Source organism: Procambarus clarkii, chromosome 68 (genome assembly GCF_040958095.1).
Source record: "Procambarus clarkii isolate CNS0578487 chromosome 68, FALCON_Pclarkii_2.0, whole genome shotgun sequence".
In the NCBI taxonomy this organism is placed as follows: domain Eukaryota; kingdom Metazoa; phylum Arthropoda; class Malacostraca; order Decapoda; family Cambaridae; genus Procambarus; species Procambarus clarkii.
In genome coordinates, this window is record NC_091217.1 from 12,579,063 (window position 1) to 12,597,047 (window position 17,985).

General features: G+C 44.8%; 1 protein-coding gene across 18 annotated transcripts in view; it reads right to left on the reverse strand.

Annotated features, from left to right (window-relative positions):
* Vinc (vinculin) overlaps positions 1–17,985 on the reverse strand; it is a 228,296-nt gene that overhangs the window by 160,930 nt on the left and 49,381 nt on the right. The window lies entirely within an intron of this gene.

The window sequence follows — 17,985 nt, forward strand, 5'->3', positions numbered from 1 at the left end:
CTGCTCTTGTGGGGGTACTAGCCGCTACCTCCTGCTGCCCCCACCACTGCTCTTGTGGGGGTACTGGCCGCTACCTCCTGCTGCCCCCACCACCCCACTGCTCTTGTGGGGGTACTGGCCGCTACCTCCTGCTGGCCTAACCACCCCATTGCTCTTGTGGGGGTACAGGCCGCTACCTCCTGCTGCACCCACCACCCCACTGCTCTTGTGGGGGTACTGGCCGCTACCTCCTGCTGGCCTAACCACCCCATTGCTCTTGTAGGGGTACTGGCCGCTACCTCCTGCTGCCCCCACCACCCACTGCTCTCCTCACTACTCTACCTCACAAGCTTAGTCTTGGCACTCTTGCTCACTCTAGTCCTCCAGGTTAGTGCGCACACTAACCCCTCACATGTGTGTGTGCTGACACATGTGTGTGTGCTGACACATGTGTGTGTGCTGACACATGTGTGTGTGCTGACACATGTGTGTGTGCTGACACATGCACGCGTGTCCTCCACAGACACGTGGCATCCTGCCGGAACCACAGTTCTTATAGTGACTGAGGAGTCTCGTCAATGATAAGGAGTGTTGCACACAGTTAACTATCCACCATTTTAGTATAGAAATTAATAATGACTGAAGCGTGTTTTCTTTCTATTGGAGGAAGTTGCAGCACGGGACAGGATGAACAACCCAGCGGGTTTTCTTCCTATTGGGGAGTGTTGTACATGCTGCTATGGCGGTGTGTCCACTCACAAGATGAGTGGCGCTGCCCAATACTGTCACTATGGCGGTGTGTCCACTCACAAGATGAGTGGCGCTGCCCAATACTGTCACTATGGCGGTGTGTCCACTCACAAGATGAGTGGCGCTGCCCAATACTGTCACTATGGCGGTGTGTCCACTCACAAGATGAGTGGCGCTGCCCAATACTGTCACTATGGCGGTGTGTCCACTCACAAGATGAGTGGCGCTGCCCAATACTGTCACTATGGCGGTGTGTCCACTCACAAGATGAGTGGCGCTGCCCAATACTGTCACTATGGCGGTGTGTCCACTCACAAGATGAGTGGCGCTGCCCAATACTGTCACTATGGCGGTGTGTCCACTCACAAGATGAGTGGCGCTGCCCAATACTGTCACTATGGCGGTGTGTCCACTCACAAGATGAGTGGCGCTGCCCAATACTGTCACTATGGCGGTGTGTCCACTCACAAGATGAGTGGCGCTGCCCAATACTGTCACTATGGCGGTGTGTCCACTCACAGGATGAGTGGCGCTGCCCAATACTGTCACTATGGCGGTGTGTCCACTCACAAGATGAGTGGCGCTGCCCAATACTGTCACTATGGCGGTGTGTCCACTCACAAGATGAGTGGCGCTGCCCAATACTGTCACTATGGCGGTGTGTCCACTCACAAGATGAGTGGCGCTGCCCAATACTGTCACTATGGCGGTGTGTCCACTCACAGGATGAGTGACGCTGCCCAATACTGTCACTATGGCGGTGTGTCCACTCACAGGATGAGTGGCGCTGCCCAATACTGTCACTATGGCGGTGTGTCCACTCACAAGATGAGTGGCGCTGCCCAATACTGTCACTATGGCGGTGTGTCCACTCACAAGATGAGTGGCGCTGCCCAATACTGTCACTATGGCGGTGTGTCCACTCACAGGATGAGTGGCGCTGCCCAATACTGTCACTATGGCGGTGTGTCCACTCACAAGATGAGTGACGCTGCCCAATACTGTCACTATGGCGGTGTGTCCACTCACAGGATGAGTGGCGCTGCCCAATACTGTCACTATGGCGGTGTGTCCACTCACAAGATGAGTGACGCTGCCCAATACTGTCACTATGGCGGTGTGTCCACTCACAAGATGAGTGGCGCTGCCCAATACTGTCACTATGGCGGTGTGTCCACTCACAGGATGAGTGGCGCTGCCCAATACTGTCACTATGGCGGTGTGTCCACTCACAAGATGAGTGGCGCTGCCCAATAAACTCGCCCCTCGGGGCAAAATTTAAAATTTGCAGCACGGGGCGGTGACCAGCGCAGTCTAATAAACAAGTGTTCCGGAGAAAGTGGTGAAGGGTAAGGGTCGAGGACGAGGCTGGGATAAGTGGGAGACTGTGGTGGGAGAGGGAGTGGATGGGACGGGTGGTGGTGGTGGTGGGTGGGGGAGAGTGGGCGGGCGTCAGTAACCCTGCCTTTCCCCCACTACTCTCTCTCAGGCCTCACACACCCCTCCCACCACCATGTTACAACTGTCACTTTATGTGAGTGATGCAATCGTGAGGTTGTAAGGGCTGGCCATGATGTTAGTGCAAGAGGCTGGCACTAGTGTTAAACACAAAATAGTCTATAAAACAGGAGTTTACCCCATCAGTGAGGGTAACACTGGTGGAGGGTGAGAGGAGGGTGAGTCAACACCAGTGTGAGATGTGGGAGACGGTAATAGTGTTGTGTCTGCTGCCACCAGTACTGGCAGCAGCAGCAGCAGCAGCAGCAGCAGCAGCAGCAGCAGCAGCAGCAGCAGCTCCTCCTCCCCATGTTTTGTAACCTATTTCACCTACCTACCCGATAGCACATACATGCAGGCAGTGATGTGCCGGAGGCTGACTCCTTACACACACTTTCAAATGTAGATTTGATAGACCCAAATAGGCTCAATAATCTGTATATCAGTTGATTGACAGTTGAGAGGCGGGACCAAAGAGCCAAAGCTCAACCCCCCCCCCCCAACTGTACTTAACTAATTGAGTACATACGTTCATATTATACGCATGTACACATACACTATACATATGTATGAACACATACATTACATGTATACATATATCAGAACAAGCCTGAATAGGTCCTAAACCAATATACAATTGAAATAAATATTCAGAGTTCGCAGTTCAGAGAGGAAATGCGCGCTGTATCCTGGGTGCGCGCCCAACCTCTGAGGAGCTGTACGAGCTCTTCCAACACTGATTGTTATATGTGTGTGTGTGTGTGTGTGTGTGTGTGTGTGTGTGTGTGTGTGTGTGTGTGTGTGTGTGTGTGTGTGTGTTCTCTGTAAACTGTACCATTGCAATAAAATAAAAATAAAACAATATAAAAAAATAATAGGGGTGGTAGGAGAAGAAAAGATTAAAGTGTTCAGTATCCACAAGGTCTTCTCTGAATACTCTATTTTCTTCTTCGAGGCTGTGGGTCCCTACGATTGAACTGAGGTGGTACCCCTATATTATTACTCATATATATATATAAATATAATATATATATATATTATATAATTATATATATATATTATATATAATTTCTTCCTTTACAAATGTAGTATGTTACCAGACGTACACACAAATACTTTGATGACTAGGTACACACACAATTTGCAACAGACATTCAGACAATTCAACAGTTACAATCTTGGTGCAAAATTCTTATCTCTCTCCAGAATATCATCAATGTTTCCGTTGTAACACATCCAGGCTATTTGTTCAGGAACAGTCCTTATCTCAGTGTTTCTATATACATTAATCAACGGATATTCAATAACATAATGGGTGAAAGTGCGACACCTTAGCATATCACATAGTTTACACTCCGTTTCATTATAATTAACACCGATTCCATATTGCCAGTAATGTGTGTGCTCAAGCCTGAGCCGTATCTTGTTATCTTGAGGTTATCTTGAGATGATTTCGGGGCTTTAGTGTCCCCGCGGCCCGGTCCTCGACCAGGCCTCCACCCCCAGGAAGCAGCCTGTGATAGCTGACTAACACCCAGGTACCTATTTTATTGCTAGGTAACGTATGTGTACAGTCACTCGAAGCATTTCTCCATGTACCATAAGTGAAATAGGTGTTTTGACTCACACACATGTAGTGTTGCATGGTTTGACTTTCCTCGTGCAGTATACCTCTCCTCGCCACTTCTGCCTGTGCCTGAATACTTCTTATTTTGCTTCTTATTTCTCTCATTGTTAACACACATTCAATGTCAACTTCTTGTTTTGATGTGGCACGTTTGGCCAGGTCATCCGCCACCTCGTTGAGCACTATTCCAATATGAGATGGAAGCCACATTGTGTAAGGAATCGTTCAGGACCTTGTATACCACTTAAGTCAGACCAATCCTGGAGTATACAGCTCCAGCCTTCAGTCCATACTTAGTTAAACACAAGACAAAGTTAGAAGAAGATTCAGAGATATGCCACCAAACCTAGGTGGTATGAGACACCCCGAACTGAGAGGTATACAGTCTCCGTGGTGTAGTGGTAAGACACTCGCCTGGCGTTCCGCGAGCGCTATGTCATGGGTTCGTATCCTGGCCGGGGAGGATTTACTGGGCGCAATTCCTTAACTGTAGCCTCTGTTTAACGCAACAGTAAAATGTGTACTTGGATGAAAAAACGATTCTTCGCGGCAGGGGATCGTATTCCAGGGACCTGCCCGAAACGCTACGTGTACTAGTGGCTGTACATGAATGTAACAACTCTTGTATATGTCTCAAAAAAAAAAAAAAAAAAAAAAAAAAAAAAAAAAAAAAAAAAGGTATGAGCTACAAGGCCGAAATGATTATTAAATGACCTGTTAAATTAAAATTAAAAATTAATTATTAAATGTCGGCTGTGACTCCGGGGAGGCACAGTTACTGGGGACTACTAGCCTAATGGTTCTCAGAGCGCAAGGGGCACCCACCATTCTCACACACTCGCCAATTCCGTAAATTACACCTCATTAGCACTGGCGTCAAGAACCCAACGCGTCGTTATCGTCAGGACTCATCTAACGGCTCGTTACCTCTCAAAGATGACGACGTCTTCCGCCTTCACTTGACACTATGAATTTTATATCTTATGATTGTCTCGGCATTAATGATGAATCTTATCACAAGAACCTGACGTTGCCGACCATGAACCATCACACAGTTGGCGCGAGCGCTCCACCCTCGACTACCACACACTTTCCCATCACCAATTTTTGCAGCACAGCGTCGTCTATATAAAAGAATGTATGCTGCCTGTCTGGCTGAAGGCCAGACGCATGGGGCTAGCCTCTCTCAACTTTGCAGGTAAATATTCTGGGGTATGGGACGGAAATAGGCTGACTGGGTCGCCAGAATTCAAGCACACCAGTCACATACTGATCCCCCACGACTGAACGCCACCTACGCCTAGCTAAATATTTTTTAAATAAAAATGAAAAAACCTTCCTACAGTAATAGGAAAAATTATGCACAGTTCTTAGGAAATTTGTTAAAAACGCTAATCATACTATGACAACGCAGCAAAACCAATGGGAAACTATTATATTTTATAAAAAATTTACGAGGGGGGGGGGCGCGTTTTTAATAAGGGGAGAGATCTATTTATTTATTATAGTACTTAACACATTATTATTGGGGAATAATAATGATAATGGGGAAATTAATTTGATTCGTCATACTGTGGCCATAAAGGGCAAAAACACGTAAATTACAACCGAGCCTCCACCACCTGTCTCAAGAGCTCCACCCAATTACCAACACCAATGGGAAACTCTCATATATTTTTGTCTTGCCACTTCACACTGCTAGGCTCCTCCCACTGGCCAACCAGCCACAACCCAATGATAAATTTTTTATTATAAGAGACAGGCAGATATAGAGGCAGCCATACAGAGACAGGCGCGCAGACAGGATCCACCAGGGGGCGCGCGAACACACGCAGGACGGCAGACAAAACAGACAATAACTCTGTATGTTACTCTGATAAGAGATGGACAGGCACAAGGAGAGAAGGAGAAGGGAGAAAGAAGTGATGTTTGAAAAGAGGGAAGGAGAAGGGGGGGGGGGATGTTTGAAGAGCGGGAAGGAGAAAGAGTGAAGGGGGAGGAGGAGACAGGAACAGAGTGGGTCAGATAAGAAGAGTGGGGAGATAGGGAGAGTGTGTGGAGAAGGGAATCGATAGATGAGATAGGGAGGGAAGGGGAAGGAAGGAAGACCTGGGCACAGCCGGGGACCCCCCCCCCACCTTAGTATCTATCAAATAGATGGTGTGGGGGCCTGAGATAGGAAGGCAGACACTTAGAGCTAACCTAACCTAACCTTCCCAAGATGAATCATGCTGGGTCTGTGAGTGTCAGTAGGCCAGCCACAGTGTCATCTCTAGTACATATAAGTATATGTACGAGTATATATAACATTAATAATTGTGTAACTAGCGTCAAAAGATTGTTATTTGCTTAGCTAAACGAACTAGAGGGTTCAGTTCCTGAACCGATTATCTGCCTCTGTAACCCTTTACACCACCGCCCACGGGATGGGAATGGGGTGCATAATAAATAAATTCAATTGAAATTAGTCATACGGTATAAGAAATATATGCGCTTATATACCCCCATGCGATTTTCATAGCCAAGTCTGTAATATTAATGAAATGTCAATTAATATTTGTTTCTCAAGAAAGTAGTTGTTCACCAATTAGTGCTCCTTCATAATATATTTTCTGAGATAGGGAATGAAGGGGAAAAAGGAAAATGGGTGATGAAAGGAGAGGGGAATGGAAGGAGAGGAGACGAGGGCAGGAAGATGGGGGAAAGGTCCTTGTCACAGCCGGGTATTCTTATAAGAACTATTCAAAAAACATTCGTATAATCTGTTCCATACCACATGGTTTAGCCCCAAGAGGATAGAGCACTGTCTCCTATCCTATGGTTCCACGAGGGGCTTCACCACCCACACTCCTTGAAATCCGTCCTCTTGAAAATAACGTCGCTTTCCGCTCGTATGCGCTATGGCCAAACATGGACGTAATTTGAAATAAAATCGGCTCACGAAAGTGATGTACTGTTCCGTTTTCTGTTTGGGTTCTCCGGCTTACTCTGAAAGGTTAGGAGAGGAAACGTTCAATTAATGTTTTTCATGGCTAAAAAAAAAATACCAAATTATTTCAATTCTTTTTCATTTTCAAATTACGTCCATTTTTGGCCATACGGGTAAACGGCCAAATTCAGACGTAATTTTAAAGAGGGCAGGTTCACAACCTTCACATTGTTGGAGCAGGCAGTCCCCTCTCCCATGTTAATGGAGTTTTCCAAGAGGGAGCACACAAGCAATTAGTGCGAGTGATCCATTGTGGCTGAACAAGTGAATGCGAGCTATCCATCATGGACAATAAACAGGCAGTTGACGTAACGACATAGCCAGCAACAATATTCCCAACTTTAGCTGCAACCATCATGGCAACACTACAATTACGACCCTTTTAAATAAATTGACCAGATTAAACAATTACCAACAGTTACTGGACAATACTCTGCTTCCCCAAATGCGCGGCAAGCCCAAATACTGACAATAGAAGGCTAAACCAAGGACAAAATACTTGTGAAAATAGGGCAAGCACCGGTGAATTAAGGCTACAGCAACCATCTTGAGGTTATCTTGAGATGATTTCGGGGCTTTTTAGTGTCCCCGCGGCCCGGTCCTCGACCAGGCCTCCACCCTCAGGAAGCAGCCCGTGACAGCTGACTAACACCCAGGTACCTATTTCACTGCTAGGTAACAGGGGCATAGGGTGAAAGAAACTCTGCCCATTGTTTCTCGCCGGCGCCTGGGATCGAACCCAGGACCACAGGATCACAAATCCAGCGTGCTGTCCGCTCAGCCGACCGGCTCCCACCATCCAATACACAAACAATTATTGTGATCATAATTAATAAAGCTTACAATATTAAGGCATCAAAATAACATTTAAACCCGTGAGCGATTAATTGATGACCGGAGACCCTTTACACTATACACAAGCAGGTAGAGTTCCCAGGGTCACCACTACCACCCCCACCCCCCCTTACTCTCCGAACTACCATTACATGACTTGAGGCTAATGGCTGCTTGCTACACTGTACGGACTACTATTACCTCACTAACAACCCCACAGATCAACCAGTCAGGGTAGCCAACCTCAGCACGTCAATACACACTGGAAGGCGGGGTCATGTGTCACACCTTATGTCAAAACAAATAAATTAAAACAAATTAAAACGAGTAAACAACGACAATGTTGGCGGCGTCCGTCAAATCAAGCCAAGCAGGTAAGAAATTATATTTTCTTAACAACAAAGTAAACGAGTAAAAAAATCCAAGCTGGAATCCGCCCTTGAATAATGCATATACATTAAATGAATGAACAGAATTTAGGACAAGCGCAACCTATTAGTACAAGTGTACTAATAGTACAAACTATTAGTACATGCTATTAGTATGGTGGGCACATATAGGCTACCTGGCTAATGATATCAACATTAACTGGAAAATATGACCTTAACTTGAAACGTTAATTCTTATCTGAGATGTCTTTCATTATACCGCCACGAGTGATGGGCACACATCAACAGGTGTGAGGCCACTACGGGCTCACCATAGCCCGTGCTACTTGGAACTCTGTTCCAGGTAGCGAATCTTTAACAACAACATCGTTGTCCAAATAATCACCACATAATTACCATTACTGTACTTTTATCTTCATTCTTACTACACTATCACTTACTAAACATTTTTTTCCTTAATACACAAGATTTGTTACATTCTTGTAATTTCTTACTTGGAAGTCGGTAATTTCTATCGGAGCAGAGTGCTCGGAACAATACAGTCATGACAAGATATAGGGACACCAGGTCTAATTCAACTTTATCTTTATCTTAGACGCTAATTTGGCTGCAATGTCTGTGTCATTATGATGGGTTATATTTATGTGAGATGACATCCATACAGAGGAGATTCGGAACGCTTTACGCTGTGCAGCGATCAGGTCATTTATAATTGCTAATATGAGATCGATCTTGTCTTGATCTTGCAGAAGTTTTCAATTGCTTGAAGAGCAGGGGCCAGATTCACGAAACAGTTACGTACACACCTACGATTTTTTTCTTCTTAGCACCTTCGTAGCGACAACGTCGGTATTCAGGTACGCATTTAAGAAGGAAAATCTTCGTAAGTACACCACCTCGATTTAAGGACGCCCTCGACCACTCGTAGCTTTATGTAAACTAGATATAACTCAAATTTTCTCTACTACACAAAACGGAGGATCGATTTTAGTATAAACAATTTAGTTGGTGAGTTTCATCCAGTGGAGTCCTTCATGTTAACTATATATGAATTCTCTGCTTGAAACTTGTAGTAAATATGTATTATAAAATATTAGAATAAGTTTTATAATAGCTAGATATTATACCAGTAGTTATTAAGTAAATAAACACTGGTGAACATGAAATATGAGAGGTGATGATCCTTCTCAATATGAGAGATGATGATGGTGGTGGGAGCATTTACTATCACCAAATGCCCCTGTTCACCTAACAATAAGTATAGCTAGAGGCGTACTTGGGCTATACATACCCATTTTTAATTTATTTTGTTTGGGTTTAGTTTGAAATTAAATCTGGGTGAGACATAAAAGCAAAATATGCTTCAGAAATGTTAGGTATGGGTAAAAACTTTAACAACTTTTGTCATTGAATACTTGGGCCTATAATTATGATTATATGGACTATTATGGCCTGTTAAAAAAGTGAGGGGGAAACAGGGGTCCAAGACCTCTTCCTGTTACACAATTTGGCTGTGTGTAACAATCAGTAAGTAATTATCAAAAGAAGGCACCAAGCTGGGAAGGCTATGTAGCACCATTGTAACAAACCAATTTGTTTTTAACAAATAATGCACCTGTGAGTAAAACAAATACTGTTAGCTGTAAAAATAGTGATGCAGTTATTTAAGTAAAAAATATAATGAAAAAAGTATCACTGGTTTATTTTTATCCTATCTTTTTGTACTGTACAGTATATCCAAAGAAGTGAAAAATTGAGACATAATGCACAATTTAATGAATGATTCAAAAGAAATATGACTATTACATATCAATATGAGATCTTAATGCTCCATGGTTAACATGATTTAATAAAGAGAATACTGGTAATAATACAAAACACAATTTAAAATCTTTATTACTGATTTTTTTTATTAAGAAGCTTAGGTATACACAGCAATGTGCTGCTACCCGATTCTATATGGAAGATTACACAGTGTAGATAAAAAACTTGCTATAAGTTCATCTAATACTCCTATCTCACAGGATGGTTAGGCATACATGGAATCAAGGGAGAAAATATCAGCCTCAATACAAAAAACAAATCAACTCTGACTAAACAACAACTTCACGATTTTCACATGAGGTAAGGACTGAATCATGGAAACATTATAATTATTCTTACCAGTTTCTACAAGACTCCTCTCAATGTATTTTTTTTAACATGCTTAGGTATGGGAGCCGGTCGGCCGAGCGGACAGCACGCTGGGCTTGTGATCCTGTGGTCCCGGGTTCGATCCCGGGCGCCGGCGAGAAACAATGGGCAGAGTTTCTTTCACCCTATGTTACCTATTATACATATACCTGTTACCTAGCAGTAAAATAGGTACCTGGGTGTTAGTCAGCTGTCACGGGCTGCTTCCTGGGGGAGAGGGGGGGTATACACTTGTGTATACCATGTTCCAAGTGGTGCTGAATTGAAGCGTTCTTCCTCACAAGACAGCAACACCTGAGCTAGTGGTTTCTCAGAACCTTTGGTCTCTCAGGAAGCTTTGTCGGAGTGTGGCGACCGTCACAATGGCGCTGACAATGATGAGAAAGCAGTAACTTCCCAGGTAAATGGAAGCTGATATTCCAATTACCAAACAATACAAATAAGAACACAATGTCCTGTATCACTTGTCCTGCACAGCCCAGGCAGTATAACAAGTGATCATGAACAAATAAGTAAACATCAAAAAGCGGCACCAAGCGGGAAGACTTGGTACTGATCCACAAAACTCAAACTGAAAATTGGATACCTTTAATCAGGACACTTCGAGTCAAAGAAGGGGTAGAAATGGCACACTGCTTTTGATGACGTCTATGAACACCGACACACGAAACTCTTTTGCCCAGACTTAGAAAAATCATCCGAGCTAACAAACCCACACGCTCTCCTATACTTGTAGGTTAGACAAGTTTTTGCAGGTTTATTCAAACAAGAACCTAGAAAATAGTTTGCCGTGATAGATAATCATTCAGACATACCTAACACAGGAGTAACTATAAAGACATAAGACTGAAAACCTTGAAGACAAAAACCTACACCTTCCACAAGCTCCCCCCCCCCTACCCTCCTATATTTGCGAGAAGACTTTTTGGAGGCGGATTTGCCAGTGTAGAGTCTGGTTGTCATGTGGAGCACCGCGCTGGGAGACGTGGCTGGAGGCAGTGGCGCGGTAACTCTCCTAACTTGACGGCTCAATACCAGCAGCAGCCAGAGCAACACTGCGCCTGCCAGCCACCATCAACACCTACGCTAATACAAGTTTAATATTATATAGGATATCTATAATTGACCTAAAGGTGGTTCTGAGACTTTTTCTCCTTCAAGCCCAACTTGGGGGGGGGGGGAGGCCAAGTTTGTTTCGTGGTAACTTGATCGATAAAGCTGCTTCTTAGAGCGGCCAGCAGGCAAACAGCCATTACAACCCGGCTGGTCTGGCACTTCTTGCAGGAACTTCTTCAATTGTCTTTTTAAGAACCCCACTCGTGTTACAGCAATATTTCTTATGCTTGATGGGCGAGTGAATATCGAATAGCCGTGGACGTTCGGTATAGTGTTGTGTTCATGGCACCTGGACTAGACCTATAATAGGACTATTTTCAATTTACAGCCATATATGTCACTAGTTGTTTATTTGGTAAGTATATGTGGGACTTGACCTTCGAAAATCTTTCATGCATATATTCCGCGATTGATACCCTGATAATGTGACATCTTGATTATGTGATAAATTGATAAACACCTCCAAAGGATGCCTGATGAACCGGGCTGAGTTCGTCAGGCTGCGAGCAGCTTCATCCAACAGTTTACTTGACCAGACCACTAGCCAGGAGGCCTGGTCAGAGACCGGGCCATGGGGACATTGGTCCCCAGACTTAACAGGAGGTAGACAACAGGTAGGAAGTATCGTTTCCAGAGTACATTTTAAGGACATTAAGATGGTCCCAATAATTTAGATGCTTTACCATGTGTCTACCATGCCGTGGAGACCATGCCGCTGCTGCATATATATTCGATATATTTTCGGAATTTCCTGCTTCAGAAATCTCTCCCGATTTGAAAAAGGAGAGAGTACCAAGCAGTATTCAAGGCAGAAAAGTAGAACATATCTGAAAAGTAGGAACAATGTGGTGGCATTCCTAGATCTGAGGGGACTCCGTCCACCTTAGTATGTCACCTGGTTAATGCTGTTTGCTCCGTTATACCCACTAAAGGTAGGTCGTCTAGCAGTATTCCAAGATACTTTACGTCTCTTTCCTTTTGTAAGGAGATCTATTTGATTGTTGCTCCCAGAGGCGGCTAGTTTATTGTGCATCCCATAATCATCCTGTGAGCGGTAGCGCAAAAAAGGATTACAGGGAGCACAAAAGGTCTTTATCAGACCTCAACAATTACATTAACAATTACATCTATCCTGCACACCTTATATTATAATGTCTGCTAGTTACAGAGACTGTTCCATTTCAATAGCTATGTATTTATAGTTAATTATTATACATTAATAGTAAGCATTTTCGGTAATACGGAATTGTTTGAGCTATGGAAATATTACAGTCAAAGGAGAGCTGCTGTTTGTTATTATTAGTCTTCACAATACACTACTTGCTTCTTAATCTCTTATGTCGTTTATCTACTGGCAGCGAAATATTGACATAGTGAAAGCATTTCACATATTTTATCCTCGGTAATAAGATGCTTTGCCATTTCATACAACGTGAGTTTAGATTTATCTCCAAATGGTTCAGTTGTATCAAAGTCTATCACAGTAAATAATGCTCTGGTGTGTGTCCCTGTCTTTGTCCACACACTTGCACTTTACTTCATCCAGATCCCTATACAAGCCCAACTGCCAGAGATACTTGTAGCCAAGTCTTATACGAGCTGTGACAAGGTCTGTTAGTCTGCTCATGTTGTTACTTGTCCCATACACATGTTTTACTTGACACATTTTATTATGGTGAACAATGGACCTGATAGTTCCAGTCTGCACTGTTCTGCTTTCTTCAAATTTATCCAAGAGTTCTCGTCTAATGACACTCTTAAGGGAACTATTTCATAACTCAAGATTCCGTTTAACATGTATTTACTGGCGGCTTAGCAAGGGCGTCAACTTTATCATGTTCCTGCAGGCCAATATGAGAAGGAACCCACAACATTTTGATGTTTACTCCTTATTAATTATGCCTATATATCTGTGTCTAAAGCCAGAGACAAGCACGTTATTACTTGATGGTAAACTATTTAATGCCAGTAGTGAGGGAAGGGAGTCAGAAATAATTAAGCTGTCTACTTCAGTGTTGTCAATACTTTTGCGTCTCTGATGACTTGGGCTTTCCAGAGACACCCAATATAGCAGACCTAACACCGTAATCAGAGAATCTTTGTCTGTGCGCTCTGGCCATGTGTACTCTCGAGATTCCACACTGATTTACACACTCGTTCAGTTACTTTGCACAACTAAGACAGCCGTGATAATCCATTATGTCATATACAGTGGAGCACTTTACTGATATCGGCGTGTCGTTTTCAATGTCTTCTGAAGATGTAATTTTCATGCCGATTTTGGTATCGTTTGCAGTGGATTAGACGAAGCTGTGACTGAGTTTTGTATTCTTGCCAATATGTAATCTGAAGACGAGAAAATTTTGTGTTGGAAAGACAGTGCCACGTGGTAGAGCGTTTCACTATGACCAAACTTGATTTTGCTTGGTTGACTTATTCTTTGCCATCTATAATAGGAAGTCTAATACCGATCACCTTACTGTACCTGCTATTCAGCTGTACTTTATTTCATGGGCTGTCACGCTATGGTCAAAATTAATAAACATTGAAATTGAAATAAGTTTATTGAGGTAAAATACACACAAAGGGATGAGGTAGCTCAAGCTATTCTCACCCCGTTCAGTACATCCTGTTAATACAAACATATACACACATCACAACTGATAGAGTTATAGTGACAATTCAACCCACCAGCTGCCCTCTGAGCCTCCTCCCACAGCTTGCCACGAGGCCTCTTACCACTTGTAATGATGGCGACAACAAATGGAGAGGAAAGCTTACTAGCAGGACGAAGTACTGGTAAAACATGCTTGTCTCTCACCACGGCTCAGCGCCTCCGACACACTCCCCTCACTGACTTGCTGATCAGTATAATTCCTTCAGGCGCTCTATCATCCAGGTCATCGGAGTCGTTTAAATGAAGAAATATTTTGTCATTCAACATTGTGGTTTGATAACGTCGTACGTCTTGGGTTCTCGCTCCCTATATCTTGAGGTTATCTTGAGATGATTTCGGGGCTTTTTAGTGTCCCCGCGGCCCGGTCCTCGACCAGGCCTCCACCCCCAGGAAGCAGCCCGTGACAGCTGACTAACACCCAGGTACCTATTTTATTGCTAGGTAACAGGGGCATAGGGTGAAAGAAACTCTGCCCATTGTTTCTCGCCGGCGCCTGGGATCGAACCCAGGACCACAGGATCACAAGTCCAGCGTGCTGTCCGCTCGGCCGACCGGCTCCCTACAACAGTTTTGGAATAAAGACATCACTAACCTACCCGAGACCACGCCGGGGTCTCTTCAGTCACTAACTTAAGACCAGGCTTACGATCTCTGATTCTCACGTCTCTTTCACAGGAAAACTTTGTTGCGTTATGTTGTTATAGATTCAGCTACTCGGAACAAGTTCCAAGTAGCACGGGCTATGGTGAGCCCGTAGCTTACCTGCCACAGGAACGGGGCAAGTAGTACGGGCTATGGTGAGCCCGTAGTGGACTTACCTGACACAGGAGCGGTGCTGTTTGGGAAAACTTTGTCTGTCTCATATTTTCGAAGTGGAGTGACTTCACGTGTCCCTCTTAACACTCCTCCGAGTGACGGCACCTCCCACCACCACCCACACCACACCTGCCGTCCCACCACCCACACCACACCTGCCGTCACACCACCCACACCACACCTGCCGTCACACCACCCACACCACACCTGCCGTCACACCACCCACACCACACCTGCCGTCACACCACCCACACCACACCTGCCGTCACACCACCCACACCACACCTGCCGTCCCACCACCCACACCACACCTACAGTCCCACCACCCACACCACACCTACAGTCCCACCACCCACACCACACCTACAGTCCCACCACCCACACCACACCTACAGTCCCACTGTAACGGGGGGTGGGGGAAATAGCTCTATCTTGTCCATTATTCCACCCCCCAGTTAACTAACGAGGCCGGGGGAAACAGCTCTCTCTAGTCCGTTATCCCGTCCCCAGTTAGCTAACTATTCTAGAGCACCCTCCAGAGATCCTAAGGCAACCTCTCTCGTTCAACACCTTGTAACCTAGGTATTTGACTACCTAGGTGCTAAGACTACAAGGCGCCGTCACTTGATCAGTTACCCGAAACTCCAGAGAGAACTCTAGAATACTGAATCATAGCCACAAACGTATAAGAGAAAAACGAGAGGAAAGAAATGAATAGTGAAGTAATTAGTGAGGGTTTGGGGTGAGAGGCAGAGAGGTGGGAGGAGCGAGGAGGGTCATTAGTTGAAAGTGAGAGTTTAGAGAGGGGGTGGAGGGAGAGGTGTAGATTGGTAGAAGTAGAAGAGTAAATAGTAGAAGTAGAAGAGTAGATAGTAGAAGACGAAATGCTGCCACCATCCATTCATGATCATTACATACAAGACAAGGAATGGAACTTGCCTGTATCACAAAATTCTCAAAGGATGTTATCATGAGTTCATTATTAGTATGTTCCCTCTGTACCATGTATCAACTCCAAACATGTACTCATTTATATCATGAACCCAGTAACCACAGAGGTTTTCTCAAATCCTCAACTCAAAGCTCTAGGGAGCAAAGTTAAACACAATTTAAATAATAAATTCATAATTATATTTCACATGAAGTATCATAATTTAGCAATTCAATTAAAATGTTCCAGTTTAATATGCAAAGTGAGTCATCATCCAAGAATTCGAGAACCCTACAACTTGACTGCCCCTGATCATCACACAACATATGTAAACACGACCAAGTCACCTTAATGTTCACTCACCGAGTACTGAGTCTAAGTTGAATAGAGAGGGGGGGGGGGTCTGTAGCTTGACAGAGACTGTCTCGCCCCTGCCGGCCGACAACCTCCCTGGTAGGGACGTCTTCTCTCTCTCGTCTGCTGCTCTGTCTGTTAATGCTTCATGCTGGATAGCTCTCCGAGTTTATATTGGGGAACCTAGTAGCTAACTCCGCCCACAAGTAGATAGCCTCCGGCACTACCAAGCCACTCCTCAAACGTCGGCTTGTTTGAAGGCTACCAGACTACAATTAAGAGCTTAGCGGAAGCAAGGTGAAATTCTCATGATCTGACCTCAGGTCACTTGAGGTCATTAACGCTTTGAGGTGTGAGATCTCAGGCAGACAACTGGCGCCTTTCCAAATCCGTCTGTGACTCATATTCTATATATATTTTAAATAAACTAACCCAAACACTTTTACAGTGTTACATCTCCCCTTCTCCCCGAAATAAAGTTTTTGCAACACTGCTAAAGCAAGCTAGCTGTGTGCAACAACTTTATTAACGAAAAAAAAATTCATCCTAGCTAAACAAATATACATCATCCTACTCTAAAAAATGAAATATATAGACAGACGTCCATTGTCTCTGGCTGGGCGACGTCACTGCTTGGTCTTGTAGATAATCCTGTACCACCTTTCTTCAACACAACTGCCTCCGTCGTTTCTCCGTCGTTAACGCACAACAACCCTTGGTCAACCCGAAAGCCGTTACTACTTGAACTGCGTACAGGACCGTGGAATTCGGTTGTCCCAGCTGATCTGTAATTGGCCCTACGTCAGTCACCATGAGAGACGTATATTGGGGTTCTTCACAGCTATAGGGACTACAAGTTTCGAGACCTTCATATAGTTGCCAACAGTAGAAATCCCATCCTACTCTTCTTCCTCCCTGTTGCTCCAGCACGCCTCCTGCAGAGAGCTACTTCTGACAGCCACATCAAGTCCGCATGACACAGGAAGAATCACTCAACAGAGCAACATGCTTGTAGGAGGGGCGGCCAGTCAAGGCAAACGATCCTGTCTTGCAATTACGCTCCATGCAATAATGCTGACACCAGCAAGGGACACTAGGTATCGTGTCTCAGCTTGGCTTATCTTCTTCTTTCTTCTCTCTTCTTTCTTCTCTCTTCTTTCTTCTCTCTTCTTTCTTCTTTCTTCTCTCTTCCTCCTCCCATGGGTCTTTGACAAGCGACCTGGGGTCCATTGGGGGTCTGTCCGTCCTGGGGTCCATCCTGGGTAGACCGATGTTGGTGGGACAGACTGGAGTCGTTGTTGCTCCTCTTCCATCATTACTGGGTCGTCTGGGGTCGTCTGCAGAACGACCTGGGGTCCACTGGGGGTCCGTCCGTCTTGGGGTCCACTGGGGTCCGTCCGTCTTGGGGTCCACTGGGTAGACCAATGTTGACCGACCGAGAGGGCTGCATCTTGGGGTCCCCTGGGGTGGTGGTGGTGGTGGTGGCCCTGACATCCAGGTAGGGGCTGGTCGTCGTGGTGGTGAGGAACAGCCGTGAGTGTGGTATAAGGCAGCCGTCTCCCTCTTCTGTATGTGCGTCTCTCCTCTCTTCTGGCTCCCACCTGTGAAATGAACAGAAAGGCGACAATACGTGTTCCCAAGATGTTTGTGTGACCCTGTCGTTTGTATAGGGTTACACAGTCCTATCATACCGCTCTCCTCCTGGCAACAACTACACTTCAATTTTTAATAATTCAATTAACTCTGAATGATATTGACTTGGTGGAACATAAAACAGTAACAGAGTAAAGTTAGAGAAGAGAGAATAAGGTCATCACTACTTTTAACTTGTCA